The 18,766-nt window shown below is 45.1% G+C and overlaps 1 long non-coding RNA gene across 1 annotated transcript; it reads right to left on the reverse strand.

Annotated features, from left to right (window-relative positions):
• Nucleotides 1-3,348: 3,348 nt before the first annotated feature.
• LOC112669431 (uncharacterized) lies at nucleotides 3,349-11,818 on the reverse strand. The gene is made up of 3 exons (XR_007405850.1): nucleotides 11,347-11,818; nucleotides 4,781-5,005; nucleotides 3,349-3,668 (listed from the first exon to the last, which is right to left on the reverse strand). It is a non-coding gene; the product is annotated as an uncharacterized LOC112669431 (long non-coding RNA).
• Between the last annotated feature and the right edge of the window lie 6,948 nt (nucleotides 11,819-18,766).

Genomic DNA, 18,766 nt, shown 5'->3' on the forward strand with positions numbered 1-18,766 from the left:
CATTATTTGTATTTTCCCTTAGGAGTGATTGTGCTTCTTAAAACTGAGGATTCATAACTTTTGTCATTTCAAGGAACTTCACAGTCATCAGCTCTTCTAATATTGCTTATCCTTTACTCTATTTCTACTGTGACAGGAGTAGGGGCAGAGGGAGAAGCAGACTCCTCACTGAGCGGGGAGCCTGGCCTGGGGCTCAATCCCAGGACCTTAGGATCATGACATGAGCTGAAGGCAGATGCTTAACCAATTGAGCCACCCAGGTGCCCCTCCTGTGACAACTCTTGATAGATATAGTTTGTATGTTCTCATTCTATCTACCAAGTTTCTTAACATCACTTACATATCTTTCTCATCTCTCACTGTGCTGTATTCTTGGAAAGCTCTTCAGGTATATTTTCCACTTGACTGTTCCTCTATACAGTGGTGTCTACTCTATTGTTTAAAACACTCACTAAATTTTTCCAGTGATATTTTTTCTAAAAGTTCTATGTGAGTCTTTCAAATCTGTCAATTATGTTCTCCTATGGTCTTGTCTTTATGACTTTAAATCCTTCCTTTTGCATTTAATCACTTAAATGTATTCATTCTATATTATCCTTAAGACATTGTCATTCAATTATCTAAGGTTTTTAAGGGTCCAACCTGATTTTTGTTGTCTCTGCTGTACAAACTTTTACATCTGTGTGGGAGTACATCTCCCCTTCAGAACACTTTTACATTCATTCCTCCAAAGAGACCTAGCTGTATTCCCTAATCTGGGAACAATTTTTATGAAAAATGTTTGGTTTGGCTGCTGCTGGACCATATGGGTAGTATAAATTTACTGCCCAAAACTCAGATAAAGCACAGCCCTGCAATTATGAATTTGGAGAAAGGGGGGGGGGTGTCTCTTTTTTTCAACCAAAGACGAGCTTTCTGCTATCTTTCTATGCCAGTGCATAAGTTTTCCCAGTCCCCTTTCACTGGAGGTAGAGCCACTTGAGCATGTGGATGGAGGAGGGGATTTGGTTCGGTTCCAATTCTGTCCTTTTCATCAGCTTATGGTAGCATGTCTTGTTGCCATGTGGGCATTAAAATCCAAGTTCTGGGGTGACAGGGGCTGACTACCTGTTCTGTGCTCTCCCCTAACCCAAGGACTACACAGGAGCTTATCGTTCTTGTTTTCAGTTCCTTCTATTCCTAGAACGAGAGGATGTCCTTTCTTTTTCTCACAGCTACTCAGTCACTGAGAAGAATCTTTGCCACAATTTGTCCAGAATTTCTGGGTACTTGCCGAAGGATTGGAGATTAGCCTGTTTTATATATTTCTAGAAACCAGTGTGGTTATTAAATCAAGCTTGTTCCTTCCCCGCTTCCACTTCATCTGGTTCCTTAGTTCCCAGGTTTAACAGTTTGGCTTTTGCTCCCATCTCTCTGGAGCATTCTGTTCTAATAACACCAAACTGTACACGGCAAGCTGATCCCTCTACCTGAAATGCCCCCGTACCCCGCCCTAATCTGTTTACTTAACTCTTAAGCTATCCATTAACCTGCAGGGCCTGTTTCATCTTCTCTGAGAAGACTTTCCTTTGAACCTCTATAGTCCCACAGATCTGGGTGCTTATTTCTGTCTCACTATATTATAATAAACATACATGTTAGCATCTCCCTCACCAGTTAAGATCCTTGAGGTCTGGGATTGTGATTCACTCATTGTGTCCCCAGCCCCTAGCATAGCATCTGACACATAGCAGGGATTAATATATTAGTTAACTGAATACATGAACACAGACAAGTTCCATAATTATTGCCTTTAAAAGGTTTAACAATTCCCCCTCCCAAAACCCAGAAAGTTCCAGTTTCCTGGAAAACATTTTTGCAAGACTATCATTTGAGGAAGAAAAGAAAAGTAGGCAGAGCTCAGAACAATGTACACCAGGGCTAAATGGTACACTGTGGTCCCTCTCTTCAGAGGGGTCAGCCTGAGATAAGAAAGATGTGAAATTCAATTATACCGAATGTTCAGATCCTTCCAATGACTTGCCATAAAATGTAGTACAAAGGCTCAACCTGTCATTCAAGGTCATTGAAGATCTGACACCCAGTCTGCCTTTCCTGTGTTATTTTCTGCCCTACAAAACTTCACTCATTTCCCTAAATGATTATGAATTTCTTATTATCATATTATCACCCCTTGATCCAAGCCCCCTAGTCATGCTATGTCTGAGGGCTCAAAAAGAGATGAGTTTGTTTCAGGTACTCTCATTTTTTTTTTTTTAACTACTGGCTTCATTTATGCCTTTTAGGTAGATACCAAAGGAAATAGAATGGATGTAATTGTGTTACTCTTGGCTGTAATAAAGTCCTCTGCTCCTTTGCCTGCATTACCATGAACTTTATATAAGAGTTGGCTCACAGTCTGTGAGCAGCCCTCCCACAGTTCAGCTCCAAGGGAGGGGAAAGAGGCTGATATTTTAGGTCTAACACGACTCCGAAATGGCAGTCATCTCTGCCTCTCCCCGCCACCCCTGAAGACAAGGGCACTGGTCTGTTCTGCAATCCGTGGTCCCTTAGAGGAACTCTGTTCCTGAGATGTCACTTTTCCCAGTGAAATCTGCTATCTTGTTGAAAAGGATTTCAACGAACTGATTACTTCAGAATAAGTATGTAATTATTTTTGTGGTCAACTGAGACAACATCACATGGGAAATAAGAACAGATGTTGCCCAAAAAAGAATTCAGCTTGGCAGATGCAGAAACATGGTGGGGAGAGAACATCCTCTGACTGCCTGGCTGAGTAATTGCAAACAGCTGCTGGTCTGCATAAGGCTCCGACTAAGAAAATGTTTCAGCAGGAAGGAACACTGTGCTCCACTGGCCCCACCTCCCCCTCGCGTGGATCAAGAAACTGAGGCCATAGAAAAAGTACAGTCAGAAACCTCACCTGCTTCTTTCACCCAAAGATTTCTTTTTCTGGAAAATGTAGAAAACCCTCAAAATTGTTTTCTTTGGATTTTCTTATACAAAGAGTAGAAGTCCTAATGAAGCGTTGTCAAATATTTGTAGGCTGTTGAGAAGCCAGTGAACTCCACGGAGTGACTGACATTCCAGAGCAGCTTCTGTCCTCAGTGTAGTCCCTGTTCACATGCGGCCGTGTGACTGCAGAGCACTAAGCTCTGAGCAAGCCCGCCTGGGCTCTCTTATTAGCCTCCCTGTGAAAGGAAAGCCATCATTTGATGGATCCTACCCTGCCCCAGCTCTAATGGAACATGTCTCCATGCTGGGAACATTTATGAATTTCATCCTCATTCAGAAAATATTCTGAATATCTTTTCTACTCTCTATTTATAGTTCATGGCAATCTCCAAATACCAATAGTATCCTGAGTTTATTTCGGGCCCCTGGTGCATTCCAAAAGAGTTCTGCTGCTCTTGGCCTCCCCTGACTTCACGCTCAGAGGAGGGAGCAGGCTTGGGTGACCATCTTCTGCAAGAACTTGCCTCCCCGCCTCCTGTGCCTCTTGCTTTTGCTGCTGTTTCTCTTCCTCCACAAAACCTTCCTCCTGGTTCCAGATACTGTTACTTTACCCTTCCTCTGGTCTCCTGGAGCACTTTAGGAAACTTCCATCACAGCACAGCATTCCGTGTGTTCCAAGAGTTGGTGTCCTCACTCCGCTCCCCAGCCAGACTCTGAAATCCAGGTGGGAAGGACTGAGTCAGTGGCACCTTTAAACCTCACGGAGGCTAGCACATCACCCGCGCATTCAACCTGTTCAATCATGAGGTCTGACCATGAAGCTATCGATGAACCCATGAGTCACTGTCTCTCCCTCTCTGTTTCTCCTGAGTCCCAGGCTGCCTCCCTATCCCCACACCTTCCCCCCTTAAACTCTGAAAACAGGAGCTTAATGAGTGCCGTGCTCCTATGAGGTAATCCAAGCCCTCATTCCTACTCATTCCTGTCCAACCTTGGCCGTGACCCTGACCCACAGGAGATTTTAGAAATTATATGCACAGACAATTAACAATACTCTATTATGTGTTGATATTTACTAAGCGAGTAGATCTTAATTGCTCTCACCAAAAAAAGAAAAAAAAAGGTAACTTTGTGAGGTGATGGATGTGTCTGTTTGATTGCGGTACACATGTCACAAGTATGTGAATACCAAAACATCACATGGCACACTTAAAGATATACGATGTTTATTTGTCAATTATGTCTCAATAAAACTCGAAAAAGGAATTATTTGTTCAGGTGATGAGAAAAACTATTCTCCTCAGGCCCTATTCTGTTCTGAGTTTCTACACTTAAAGATATGACTCTGGACTCTTCAGAAAGCTCTTTGAAATTCAAATCCAGGGTCTCTGGAAGGTTCATTAGAAAGCGAACTCTGTGGTGAGTGGGCTCTCACTGCAGAGGACAGCAACTGCTTTGCATAAGGGTTAACTCAAGGAAAACTAAAATACTTAAGGGCTGTATTTTTCTCTCCCTTGGTGCAAAGTGCATATTTCCAGGACTTAGATTTATCGGTTTTATTGATCAGAAGAGTGTCCAGGGAGGAATCGCTACTGTTTTTCTGCTCCACCTACCTACAAATGTTACTATCTGGACTGATTTGAAGAATAACACTATAGACGTAGCTTTTCCACTTTCCTGTCAGTTCCTCCTGAACCCCGAGAGCAGGCAGCTCAGGCCAGGCGTGGGGTACTCAGCCCCGCACAGATGCTGTCCCAGCCCAGCCAACCTCCAGGGGCATCTGAAAACCCACCTCCCTGCGCCCCTCGTTCCACCACTAACTTACTCTTTAGATCCTCGTGGTTAGAGGCTCCAGGATTCTGCTCACAGCAAAATCCTGAAGTCATGTGGCAGTTTTTAAAGATCACAGTGAATTAGGAACTCGTTGTTGAAGAGATGCTCACAGATGGGAAGAGAAGCTGGTACAGCCATTTCGGTTGTGTTCTAAGCTTGCCAGGGTGTGTGTCTCCTTCGTCAGCATCCTCTCATCCTCTGTTGCTGTTGGGCACCGCTAAGAGACAGACAGACAGACAGACAGACAGAGATGGTGGGGCAGCAGGTGGGATGGAGAGGGGGAGGAAACATGATAGATCTTTGCTCTACTTTTGGTTTGCAAAGAAAGAGGCCACTTTTGTGGTGCTTAACCTGACCATTAGTATTAGTGATAATAAAGTTGTAAACATCCCAAAGGACCAACTCAGTGTTCATTTCCCCCTCATGTGTCCTCTCCCTTTCTCTCTCTCTCTCTCTCTCTCTCTCTCTCTCTCTCTCACACACACACACACACACACACACACACACAGGGACTAGTCTCTTAACTGGAAGAGAGTTATGACAAGGGATCTTCCCAAGGTCTCTGCTCTTATTTATGTTTCCAGAAACTTTTTTTAAAGGAGGTAGAAGAGGCACTGTTGAGAAGCAAATCATTTGTCAAGGGAGCCCTCTAAGTTAGGCAATGATTACACCGTGCACACATTGCCTAAGGACACATCCCGTGCTGCTGCCCCGGGGCGGAGAGCTCCGGAATTGAGAAAGGCTTGGTGGGGAAGACAAGAGGGAGAGGGGAAAGAAGGAAGGAGGTTGTTCCCTTACTAGAAGGAACAGTCTTTAGTTAAAGCTTCATCTGGCTACTGAGTTGGGATTGTGGGTTCCTGAGTGCTTTTTGCTTAGTGCCTGCTATTCCTCTCTGAGTACTACTTGGCAGTGCTAAGTACCACGCTGATCCTTGACCACTGCCCTCACCTAATAGTCACACTCTTATTTGTGTGATAAAATGTGCAGGAAATGCAACCATTAAAAATGATCAAAATTTTAAGAAAAATAATCTGACATTTTTCTGTTTCCCTGCCTGTTCCATTATTTAGGATTATTTAGAGGGCTTTGATTTTTTTTCTTTTTTAAGAAAAATTTAAATTTTAAATTTTAAAATTTAAAATTTAAGAAAAATTTTATTTTTATTTATTTGAGAGAGCACAAGTAAGGGGAGGTAAAAGCAGACTCCCGTTGAGCAGGGAGCCCAATGCAGGGCTCGATCTCAGCATCCTGGGACCATGACCTGAGCCAAAGGCAGGTGCTTGAACGACTGAACCACCCAGGTGCCCCTAGAAGGCTTTGACTTCTGCTCCTGCCTCCGGCCCTGCTCCCAGAGACCTCGTTGAGCTCTAGTTTGCCCATAAACAGCCAGAAGCACAGAAGACAGCAGGGCTGACCTCGCCCCATCCTGGGGTCAGAAGTTAACAGGTATCTCCTGCTCCCCAGGGACTGCCTGTGAGGCCAGGGAAGTAAGCTGAAAGCCCCTGCCCCTCTTCCCTTCCTTGCAGTTTTTAGCCCTCAGAGCCCCTGTCTGTGGTAAGTGCTCAATAATTATTTCCACCAAGCTGCTGGTAGAGGAGCAGACCTCTTGCTCCATACACGGTCGGGTCCAAAAGATTCTTGAGAGAGAAGATGAATCAAGTTGTTTCCATAGCCTTTCATTAGCCACAAATATGACTAATTAGTTCATGAGTCAGACCCAGGCAAAGGTGACAGCACTTGCATTTGGATCTGAAATGTTCTCACAAATGAGGGGACAAGGATGTGGTCTGCCCACTCTGATGCCATGGCACATAAACCCCCGAGCTGCGAGCTTCCTGTCACTGGGTCAAAGTCACGGACGATCTGAGTTCTATCCAGCAAAAGGCTGCAAGGATACTATGAATCAACAGTTCAACAAAGGAATTACAAAAAGAGTCCGGTTGCCAATAAAATCGCATCCTAAACTCAAAATGACAAAGGAGAATGGGAGGAATCAGCAGGTGTTGGTCAACAAGCAGTTATGTGAACGGGAATAACCCTGCTACACCAGGTCTGATGGGAGCTTGGGAGGAGGGGAGGCATCATCTAAATGTAGATGAGGGTGAAGTGATCAGAAAAAAAGAATATAGCTGTAGATAGATATTGCATAGAGAGTACAGCTATAGCTAGATATAGTGTAGATATAGGTAGATACAGTGTCGATACAGGTATCTATACTGATACATAAGACACGCAAGGCAGGGCCTGGAGATTAGTCACACTGAAAATAAAAACCAGATAAAATAAATAAGTAAAATAAAATAAGAACAGGAATATAAGCAACCTACAAAACAGAGGAAAGGAAAATCAAGGGGATAATTTCACCAAAGCCAAAATCGTCACTTTCTTCAGAAGCTAAGAGAAATGTCATCTCCTCCAGGAAGCCCTCATCCCTTGACTGGTCACTACTTGATCCTCCACTGGCTATTCGCTCAGAAGAGACTGTGAGTCTATCGTGCACAAAGGCTACCAGGTCAAGCAGATCTAACATTCTCCAAGAAGCTTCCAGGTTGGGGAGTTAAGGCAAATGCACAAATAACTTTTTTGTAAGATCCTAAGCAACAGAGGCATTAGAGTGGTCCATAGGAGAGGCAAGAACCCTAGAACCTCAAGGTGGGAGAGGCTGCTCCCCCTGGGAAACTGGACTCCGGTAGGTATCAGGCTAGTCTGTGTCTGCTGGGTCTTGTAAGGCACTTCTTCAGGTTTGGGGCCCAAAACATTTGGTGCACCTCTAGTTTGTCTCCCATGCTGAGTCCTGTTGCTGAGTGAAAGCAGGTGTCCCGTTTGCATGGGGACCCAAATGGTGTCCTGCACTGGCCGGTTCTCTGGAACTGTCTACTAAAAACCAAATTTTCCCCCATATCATCGAACTAGCAGAAACACGAGGCACAGCAGGTTGCCTGAGAATAACGGCGATATTTGCAATATGTTTTCACGATTTTCCCATCGATTAGTTCTCAGCAGACAAAGGCCTTTATGGAAGCAATGATTTCTTTCCCTTAGCAGGCCAAATGATGCTTTTGGTGAATCATTTCTTTATTTCGGTTTCAGATTGCGTCTCACAGAATCACCTGAGGGGCAAATCTCTCCAAATGAAACCATTAATAAGAACTGATAAAACCGTGGCAGCTTTGCACAACTACCCCTGGAGGTCAGCCACATCACAAGCAGGGGCTCTAAGTCCATTTGTAAATCTGCCACGGAAATTCTGGCCGCCCCCCCCCCCCCGCACTTCCCATCTGTCTCTGGCTGGCCCCCCGAGTGCCACTAGGGCCTCAAGTCTCGGAGTGTGGCCCCTGGACCAGCGGATCAGCACCACCTGAGGCTTACTAAATATGCAGACCGTCAGGTCCCACCCCAGACATGGAGCATCAGAATCTGCATTTTAAGGAGCACGGGGGGGGGGGGGGGGGGGAGGGGTGCCGCCGCCCGCTCCAGATGATTTGATTGCACCTTGAGAAGCACTCCTCTAAGCTAAGACTTTGTCCTGAGGACACGACGAGAGGCCAGAGCTGGCAGGCCCCGTGTTCACTGCCGCAGCGCTTACGGACACTGACACTGGGAGCAAACCGAGCTTGCACGGCGGCCCTTCCCCGGCGCCTGCTGTGCGACACCGAGGAAAGAGGAGTGACAACACAGGGAAGCCCGAGGGGTGCTCGTGTCATGGGGCGGAGCATCACGCGGCCGCCGAGACGTGCCCTCTGCGAACCAAGGCCTGCTCTCAGAGCCCGCCCGGCCTTCGGGGTTGGCTCGCCCGCTGGGAGTCCCTCCGGCCAGAGTTGGAGAAGCCCGCTAAACTGGGGACGCGTCCCTTTGCTAAACGAATATGCAAACACGGAAGCGTGTGGGCCGCCGGGGCCCTCCCAACTGCGGGCGAAAGGGGTCGAGATCCCCGCGCAGGACTTGGCCGCAGCCCCGCCGTCTGGGTCGCCTCCGCCCCCGCGCGCGGCCCGGGTCCTGCGCCCCCTCCAGCGCCGCGGCCGCCTCCTCCACGCCGCGCTCAGCTCAGCGGACTTACGTGTCCGCAGCCGGGTTGGTTCTTTTTTTTTTTTTTTCTTAAAAGGAAGACAGCTCACTTAAGCAAACATAACTTTATTCGGCTACAGCCGTGAGAAGGCAATAAACTCTGCAGAGGGGGCCCTTCCCCAGAACACGGCAGGGTCGCCCGCCGCTCCAGGGCCGGGCTCCGCGGGTCCTCCCGACCGCTGCCCGTCAATCACGGCTTTACCTGCTACTATGCAAGCACAGCACAGTCAGGCAAGCAACACTTCCTGTGAACTGTCAGCGACCGCCTTTACAAAAGCCCCTGACGGTACAGGCCCCAGCCCCTTGTCTGCATCACAGCCCCCCAGCCCCGCTGGCTGGCTCTGCAGCGCTCGCACCGCTTCTCCTCTCAGGGAAGATCGCTGCTGCAAATCCAAGTCCAGCTGAATTTCTTTTTGTTGGGTCTTAATCTAATCCTCTCTCTGGATCACTCAACTCGTCTGGCCTGCGGCAGCACTCCCGGCCCCTTGATTCTCTCCACAGTCTCTTCCATCCTTATTCGCATCCCGCTCATTGATTAAATCAACACCCAAGCCCCATATTGTGTTGGATGTGATGTCCTCAGGTGAGCCAAGGGATTCACTTCTTATCTGGGAAGAAAGAGACGTGGACAAAGCCAAACTGCCTAAGTGCCCATGATGTCCCCAGTGTTGCTAAGTCACATTTTTTTTTAATATTTAAATAAAAATCACCTTGGTCCCCTCCCTTCTCCAAACTTCTGTTTTGATGAGTACTCTTCTTTGGCTCTGGATTTCAGCACCTGCTGAATTCTTTCCCACTGCTCCGCCTGGTCCTGTCACCTCTATGAGCTGGCCTTTGTCTGCATCCTGTGCCTCACTCTGGGCACGACCTTGCCTCTGTCAGTCCCCAGAGTCCCTCTACCTGGTTTCCCATCTGTGTCTGGCAGAAAAAGTTGATTCTCCCACTTTATCACCAGGAGTCCTTTCCCTGCCTTTATCTCTCTACAGATCTTTCCTTATAAATCTGAAAGCTCATTCAGCTGACTGCTAACCAAGAGCCATCTAGGAGAAGACTCCAGGTTTTGGCGGCACAATTTACAGTCTTTTAATAGGATCAGATTCTCAGGCAGCTCCCTTCCCTATTAGCTTCTCTAAGGTATTACAGTTATATTTCATACTGTATATGTACAACTATATTAAGCAAGAAGAAAAATCTCAAATCAATAACCTGAGCTTCCACCTTAAAAACTGGAAAAAAAGACCACACAAAACCAAAAGCAAGCAAAAGGAAAGAAATAATAAAAATCAGAGCAGAAATCAGTGAACTAGAGAATAGAAAAATAATAAACAAAATCAATGGAACCAAAACTGGTTGTTTGGAAATATCAACAAATCTTTAAACAAGATTTCTGACCAAGAAAATATTGTGAGTCTAAAGTATAAAAAGGGGTATTACTGCTGACCTTATAGAAATAAAGAAAGAATATAAAAGAATACTATGAACATTTGTGTGCCAGTAAGTTAGATAACTTAGATGGAATGAACAAATTCCTAGAAAGACACAAGCTACTGAAATTGATAAAAAACAATAGAGGGATGCCTGAATGGCTCAGTGGTTGAGCGTCTGCCTTTGGCTCAGGTCGTGATCCCAGGGCCCTGCAGGGAGCTTGCTTCTCCCTTTGCCTGTGTCTCTGCCTCTGGAGATGGAGAAGCAGGCTCCATGCAGGGAGCCCGACGTGGGACTTGATCCTGGGACTCCAGGATCAGGCCCTGGGCTGAAGGCAGCACTAAACCACTGAGCCATCTGGGCTGCCCCTTATTTATTTAAAAAATAAATTAAGATAATAGACCATATTAATAGAGTAAAAAACAAATGCTATATGATCACCTCAATAAATGCTTTTGACAAAATCCAACATACTTTCATGATAAAAATAGGCAACACAATAGGAATAGGAAGAATTAAGAACTTCCTCAACCCAATTAAAAAGCATCTACAAAAACCTTACAGCTAGCATTGTGTTTAATGGTGAAAGACTGGGTAATTTCCACCCAAGATCAAGAATAAGACATAGACATTAATTTTTGTCTTTCATCACTTCTATTCAACATTATATGGGTGATTCTGGCCAGGGAAATTAGGCAAGAAAGAAAAAAAAGAAGGTCCAGATTGGAAAGGAAAAATAAAAGCACTTACTGAGTAGTTACTTAGGGCTCCAAGAAGGAGTAAAAAGGTGATAGCTAAGAGGTACAGGTTTCTTTCTAAAGTTTGCACGTATCTGTGAATAGGCTAAACATGATTGTATTGTGCACATCAAATGGGTAGATTGTATGGTATGTGAATTATATCTCAATAAAGCTATTCCAAAAAGATAATGACCAGAGAAATAAGAACCAGAAGAGAGGATAAAAGCGGAAAATTCAGAGAAGGTAATCAACATTACTTGCCAGAGTCAAAGTCAAGAACAAAGGAGGCAGAGGAGTAAGGTCCCCAAGTCATCTGTCCCCAACTTACCTAGATAACTTTCAAATCATCCTGAAAACCTATGAATTCGACCTGAGATTTAAAGAGAGAACAGCTGGAACGCTACAGAGAGAAGAGTTTGCCCTCTAACAAGGTAGGAAGACGGAAAAAAATAAAAAAGAATCCAGTGGGGGAGGGACCCCTGCGAGGAGCCGAGCTAAGACCCGGCGGGCGGCAAGAGCTTCCAGGACAGGAGAGCCCAGTCCCGGAGCAGCAGAGGCTTTAAAAGTCTTCCCAGATGGAAAGGCGCTCGCAGGGAACTCGGGCAGGATCCCAGGAGGGGGGCAGTGGATCCTCCAATCTCCCAGGGTCACAAACAGAGGGTCACCACACCCCACTGGCCGAGCACGGTAAAGGGCTGGACGCGGCACGTGGGGGCCTCTGGAGCAGCTCGGGCGGCGGCTCCCGCGGAGGGGGCTGCGCGGCCCGGGAGGGCGATTCCAGCAGCAGGCCCCGGAGCCCAGGGCGCCGGGGGACACAGCCCAGGATCCTGCGCTCCCTCGGGACAGGCGGAGGCGGGGAGGATACAGGACAGCGAGGACGCTCCTGCCACCGGGCGCCCCGAGCTGTGCAGGTCAGCCAGGTCAGCGTCCCCCCCCCCCCACCCCCCGCCCCCAGGAGTATCCAGGCCAGTGCGGACTGGGAGCTGCAGTAGTTACTGCGGGAGCTGACTCCAGGGCTGGAGAGCTGGCTGCCGCCAGTGATGTTGTTCCTCCTGGTGTCACCCTGTGCCTGGGAGGGTCGGGGCTGCCAGGGGACAGGGACCGCACAGAGTAAACAGCTCCTGCTAAGCCGTGCACCTGGCAGGGGACAGGGCAGCTCCCCCAGGTACACACACCTGAGACTCAGCACAGCAGGTCCCTCCCCCAGAAGACCAGCTGGAGGGCAGCCTGGGTGGCTCAACGGTTTAAACACCGGCCTTCGGCCCAGGGCATGATCCTGGAGTCTCTGGACCGAGTCCCAGGTCACGCTCCCTGCATGGAGCCTGCTTCTCCCTCTGCTTGTGTCTCTGCCTCCCTCTCTCTGTGTCTATCATGAATAAATACATAAAATCTTTAAAAGAAGAAGAAGACCAGCTGGAAGGACAGGGGAAGAGCAATTCTGGACCGAGTAGTGCTGGAAAGCTCCACAGAAGTCAAGGAATTTACAGTGTATAGAACCAAAGAGTACCCTCCTTTTTTTTTTTTCTTCCTTTTTCCAGTACAACTCGGTTGTAGCCACTATGCACTGAGCAAAATGACTAGAAAGAAGAACTCACCACAAAAGAAAAAAATCAGAAACAGTACTCTCTGACACAGAATTACAGAATTTGGGTTACAATTCGATGTCAGAAAGCCAATTCAGAAGCACAATTATAAAGCTACTGGTGGCTCTGGAAAAAAAGCATAAAGGATTCAAGAGACTTCATGACTGCAGAATTTAGATCTAATCAGGCCGAAATTAAAAATCAATTAAATGAGATGCAGTCCAAACTGGAGGTCCTAACAACTAGGGTTTATGAGGTAGAAGAAAGAGTGAGTGACATAGAAGACAAGTTGATGGCAAGGAAGGAAGCTGAGGAGAAAATAAAAACAATTAAAAGACCATGAGGAAAGTTCAAAGGAAATAAATGACAGCCTCATAAGGAAAAATTTGCATTTAATTGGGGTTCCAGAGGGTGCTGAGAGGGACAGAGGACCAGAAAGCATTTTTGAACAAATCATAGCTGAGAACTTCCCTAATTTGGGGAGGGGGACAGGCATTCAGATCCAGGAGATAGAGAGGTCCCCCCCCTGAAATCAATAAAAACCGTTCAACACCTTGACATTTAATAGTGAAACTCGCAAATTCCAAAGATAAAGAGAAATCTATGGTCAACTAATATTCGACAAAGCAGGAAAGACTATCCACTGGAAAAAAGTCTCTTCAATAAATGGTACTGGGAAGACTGGACAGCCGCGTGCAGAAGAATGAAACTAGACCATTCTCTTACACCAGACACAAAGATACACCCAAAATGGATGAAAGATCTAAATGTGAGACAAGAATCCATCAAAATCCTACAGGAAAACACAGGCATCACCCTTTTTGAACTTGGCCACAGCAACTTCTTGCAAGATACATCTATGAAGGCAAGAGAGACAAAAGCAAAAATGAACTACTGGGACTTAACATAAAAAGCTTCTGCACAGCAAAGGATACAGTCAACAAAACTAAAAGACAACCTACAGAATGGGAGAAGATATTTGCAAATGACATATCAGATAAAGGGCTAGTATCCAAGACCTATAAAGAACTTATTAAACTCAACAGCAAAGAAACAAACAATCCAATCATGAAATGGGCAGAAGACATGAACAGACATTTCACCAAAGAAGACCTAGACATGGCCAACAAGCGCATGAGAAAATGCTCTGCATCACTTGCCATCAGGGAAATACAAATCAAAACCACAATGAGATACCACCTCACACCAGTGAGAATGGGGAAAATTAACAAGACAGGAAACCACAAATGTTGGAGAGGATGTGGAGAAAGGGGAACCCTCTTGCACTGTTGGTGGGAATGTGAACTGTTACAGCCACTCTGGAAAACTGTGTGGAGGTTCCTCAGTTAAAAATGGAACTGCCCTATGACCCAGCAATTGCACTATTGGGGATTTACCCCAAAGATACAGATGCAGTGAAATGGCAGGACACCTGCACCCCAATGTAGCAATGTCCACAATAGGCAAACTGTGGATGGAGCCTCGGTGTCCATCGAAAGATGAATGGATAAAGAAGCTGTGGCATATGTATACAACGTAATATTACTCAGCCATTAGAAGTGACAAATACCCACCATTTGCTTCAACGTGGATGGAACTGGAGGGTATTATGCTCAGTGAAGTAATTCAATTGGAGAAGGACAAACATTATATGGTCTCATTCATTTGGGGAATATAAAAAATAGTGAAAGGGAATAAAGGGGAAAGGAGATAAAATGAGTGGGAAATATTGATGAGGGTGATAGAACATGAGAGACACCAGACTCTGGGAAACAAACAAGGGGTGGTGGAAAGGGAGGTGGGTGAGGGGTTGGGGTGACTGGGTGATGGGCACTGAGTGGGGAACTTGATGGGATGAGCACTGGGTGTTATGCTATATGTTGGCAAATCAAACTCCAATAAAAAGTATACAAAACAACAACAACAACAACAAAAGAGTTCCTTGGACTTGGTGATTATCAGGATAATTGATGACCTGCTCTCAGAGAAACCTTGTCCTTCTATTTTGCCAAAGCCAGCTACTCACCTTTTGCTCTTAATCATTTTCTTTTTTTCTTTTTCATTGGTGTCATTCCAGAAATATCTCCTCCAGGTCTTGTATCTTTAATCATATCATTCATACTTTTCATTTTTTCACTCAACAAATATTACAGCACCTACCATGTGCCAGGCTCTCCTCTGGGCTCCAGGAGATCTCTGCTAGTGGTTGTTGACAAGGACTATGTTATGTGGCCATTGCTAGCTGGGAAGTATTTTCATTTTCCAGCTTCTTTCATGGTAGGTGAAAGACAAAGGAGTTAAGAGCTCAAATTAATGTTGAATTAATTAACCTACTTTTCTTCCACACATTTACAAATAAAACTTTAAATTAGATTTGAATACAGGTCTGACAGCAAGAATTCTTTTCATGGCTATAGGAGAATTCAGATACCCTCCAGTGGTTCTCTACTATTCCCTTAATTGTTCAGGCCAAAAACTTTAGAGCCATATTTAATTTCTGTCTTTTTAGTCACACCCTACATCCAGTTCATGAGCTGGCCCTGTAAAGCAAGATCTTAAAAATATATCTCTTCATCCTCACTGCTACCCCTCTACTTCATGCACCCACCATCCCTCATCTGGCCTATTACAACAGCCTCTTTCCTGAGCTCCCTGCTTTCATTCCTACCTCCCACCATCTATTTTTTTACAGCACAGCCAGACAGATACTCTTAAAACAGATATGATCATGCTAATCCTTTGTGGAACAGGCTTCAAGAAGCTTCTCACTGAACTCAAAATTAAATCTAGTGAAGAAAAGATGATATTTTCAATAAATGGTGCTCAGTCAAATGGCTAGCCATATGTTTAAAATTGAAGCTTGATCCCTACCTCACATCATATAAGGAAAGGAAGTCCAAATGGACTGTAGATCTAAATGTGATAGATAAAACAATGAAAATGCAAAACAAAAACATAACAGAAGATCTTCATTAGCTTTGAATAGGAAAAGATTCCTTAAAACACAGAAAACACAACAATAGAAGAGCTACATTTAAATTAAAAAATTTTCCCCCCTAAAAGACACCATTAAGAGAATAAAAAGGCAAAACGCAGAGTGAGAGAAGATATTCACAATATAAATATCTGACCAAAGATTTGTGTCCAGAATATATAAAGAACTACAAACTTTTTAAAAAGAGTCAATTAACAGGAAAAGAAATGGGCAAAAGATTTGAATAGTTACCTCTCAAAATAAGATATCTTAATGTCCCACAAACATATGAAAATGAAAATGTGCTTAAGTTCAGGAGTTATCAGGAAAATGCAAATTAAAATTACAATGGCACAGCACTATATACACAACTAAACAGCTAAAACAAACAAGCAAAAAGATAAGCTTTTCCAAGCACTGGCAAGAATATAAAACAACTGGAACTCAAAAAAGCTGGTGGGAGTAAAATATGATGCAAACACTTTGGAAAATTCACACTACTTACTGAAAGTGAACATATATTTATCCCATGAGCCAGCAATTCCATCGCTAGACTTATTCCAACAGAAATACAAGACATTTACACCAAAAGACACCATAAGTGAATGCTCATGACAGCTGGATTTGAAATAGCCCAAACTGGAAACAACCCAAATGGATAGATTAATAAGCTATGGAACAGTCATACAGTGGAATATGATATAGTAACGAGAATGAACAATTACCACATACAGCATGGAAGACTCCCACAAACACAACATTGAAGGGCTGAAACCAGACATTAAGAGTACATACTGGAGCACCTGGGTTGCTCAGTTGTTAAGCGTCTGCCTTCAGCTCAGGTCATGATCTTGGGGACCTGGGATCCCCAGTTGAGCTCCCTGCTCAGTAAGGAGTCTGCTTCCCCCCTCTCTCTGCTGCTCCCTCCTGTTTGAGCTCTGTCTCTTGAGTGCACGCACTCTCTCTCTTTCTCTCTCTCTCTCAAATAAATAAAATCTTTTTTAAAAAAAGAAAAAAGAGCACATACTGTGTGATTTTACTTATATGAAGCTCAAAACTCAGTCTATGATTCTCTGTGGAGAAGAAAGGGTGGCTGGGAGATGGGATGAGGGTAGGATGCTGGTAAAAATCTGTTTCTCAATCTTGAGTGCTGGTTCTGTAGGTATATTCAGTCTGTACACTTGGGATTTTGTGTATGTTTCTGTGTTTTTGTTATACTTCAGTTGGAAGTCTTTTTTTTCCAAAGATTTTATTTATTTACTTATGTGTTTATTTATTTATTTATTTATTTGAGAGAGAGAGAGAGAGAGAGCATGAGCAGGGGAAGAGCAGAGGGAGAGGGAGAAGCAGACTCCCTGCTGAGCAGGGAGCCCAATGTGAGGCTGGATCCCAGGACCCCAGGACTGACCTGAGCCAAAGGCAGACGCTTAACTGACTGAGCCACCCAGGCACCCCAGAAGTCTGTCTTTTTTACAAACCCATATGCTAATAAAAAAAATCAAACTGCAAAAATAAAAATGAAACAGCATAAAATTTAGGTCCAAAAGCGTCCTCCAAGCCTTTGCACAGTCTGACCTGGCCCTCCCTCACTTCCTGCAGCTTCCCCCTGCTCACCAAGCCCAGCCACTGCCTTCTATCTGCCGCTCAGACACACCGGACAAGCTCCCACTTCAGGGCCTCTGCACCAGCTCCTCTCCATCTGGTACCTTCTTTCCACAAGAGAACACACACTCCCTGACTTATTCAGAATTCTACTCAAAGCCATCTCTTCAGAGAGGTCTTTCTGACCACTCATCTAAAATAGACAGATACATGTAGTCTCTGTGGTTACTTGCTTTCTCTTTCTTCCTAAGGCTGTTGTTATATATTATTTGGTTCCCGCCCCTGCTGTAATGTGACCTCCATGAGGGCAGGACCCTTTTGAGTTTTAATTCATCATAGTATCATCAGTGCCCAGAATAAGGTTTTGTTGAATAAATGAGTGAATGAAACTCAAGGGCAAGGATACTTTCTCACTTTGCATCTTTGCATCTCGTCTGCCAAGCGTGACTCTTGGTCCATAATAAATGCTCAATAAATGTTTAATGGCCTTGGAGTTGAATAGAAATTAATTATATTGTCAATCAACCTTTCCATGGAGGACCGCAAGGCCTTTTGCAGACAGTTATCTGTATGCTACTGTTTCCATGCTGTGCTCTGAAAAACAGTCTTAAGATTTGCAGTTAAGCTGTAGATCCCATTCTCACTTAAAAGACACAAAACAAACCATGAAAAGACAGATCAATGCAATGATTCCACACTGCTAAAACCTCACGGAGTAAGCCAGCGACGCTTTTGTTGGGCTGAAAGTTTCCTGCAGAGATGTATCTTGAGTGGCTGCGAGTGAGAACACACTGCAATACCTATTTGCCAAGTAACAAAGGCTCCCTTGCCTTACGTGCGATATTAGAACTCTCGGAGCCTTCAGGAGAAGTGATAGAAAGCCAGTTTTCCTCAGACGTCCCAGTGATTCACCACCTTTCTTTGTGTATTGTATTGCTAGCAGGGCATAAATCAGTCTTTGTGGAGCTTGTGGAAATATGGCAATAATAGTGACCAGGCCAAACCCAGCATTTGCAAGTTGTGTGGCTGTGAAGGCCATGTAGTGAGTGGAGTGTTCAGATCACAAGCAGAGGCTGGCAGTGGCTCACACACCTAGGAACCCCCAGAGAGCAGGTGCTGGAGGTGGATCCCAGCTCCTCCTGGGCCCCCAAGATAGTCCTTGCTAACAGGAAAACCAGAGCAGAACTGTGTCTCTGCCTCTTCTTCTGCAGCAGCCTTAGGAAGGTGGGGGGCCAGAGCCTCCCTGCCCTGCCACTCTTTCCTCCCCCAGCAGCACCCTTACCTACACCCACTGTTCTAAAACCTGCTCGATGGAAATGATCCCAGACTCATTCATACTAAGGTGCACATATTGGTAATAGTTTAGAGGGTTTCTTCAATGTATGGTATGTCAGTGCAGATTTCTTTAGGGGCCTAACTTAATCATTTACTCTCTGAAACTCCTATTTATCTACTAAAAAAAAAAAGATTTTATTAATTTTTTTGAGAGAGAGAAAGATAGCAACAGAGAGCATGAGCAGGGAGAGCAGGGAGAAGGAGAAGCAGGCTCCCCACTGAGCAGGGAGCCTGACTCAGGGCCCAATCCCAAT

Source organism: Canis lupus, chromosome 25 (assembly GCF_003254725.2).
Source record: "Canis lupus dingo isolate Sandy chromosome 25, ASM325472v2, whole genome shotgun sequence".
Classification (NCBI taxonomy): domain Eukaryota; kingdom Metazoa; phylum Chordata; class Mammalia; order Carnivora; family Canidae; genus Canis; species Canis lupus.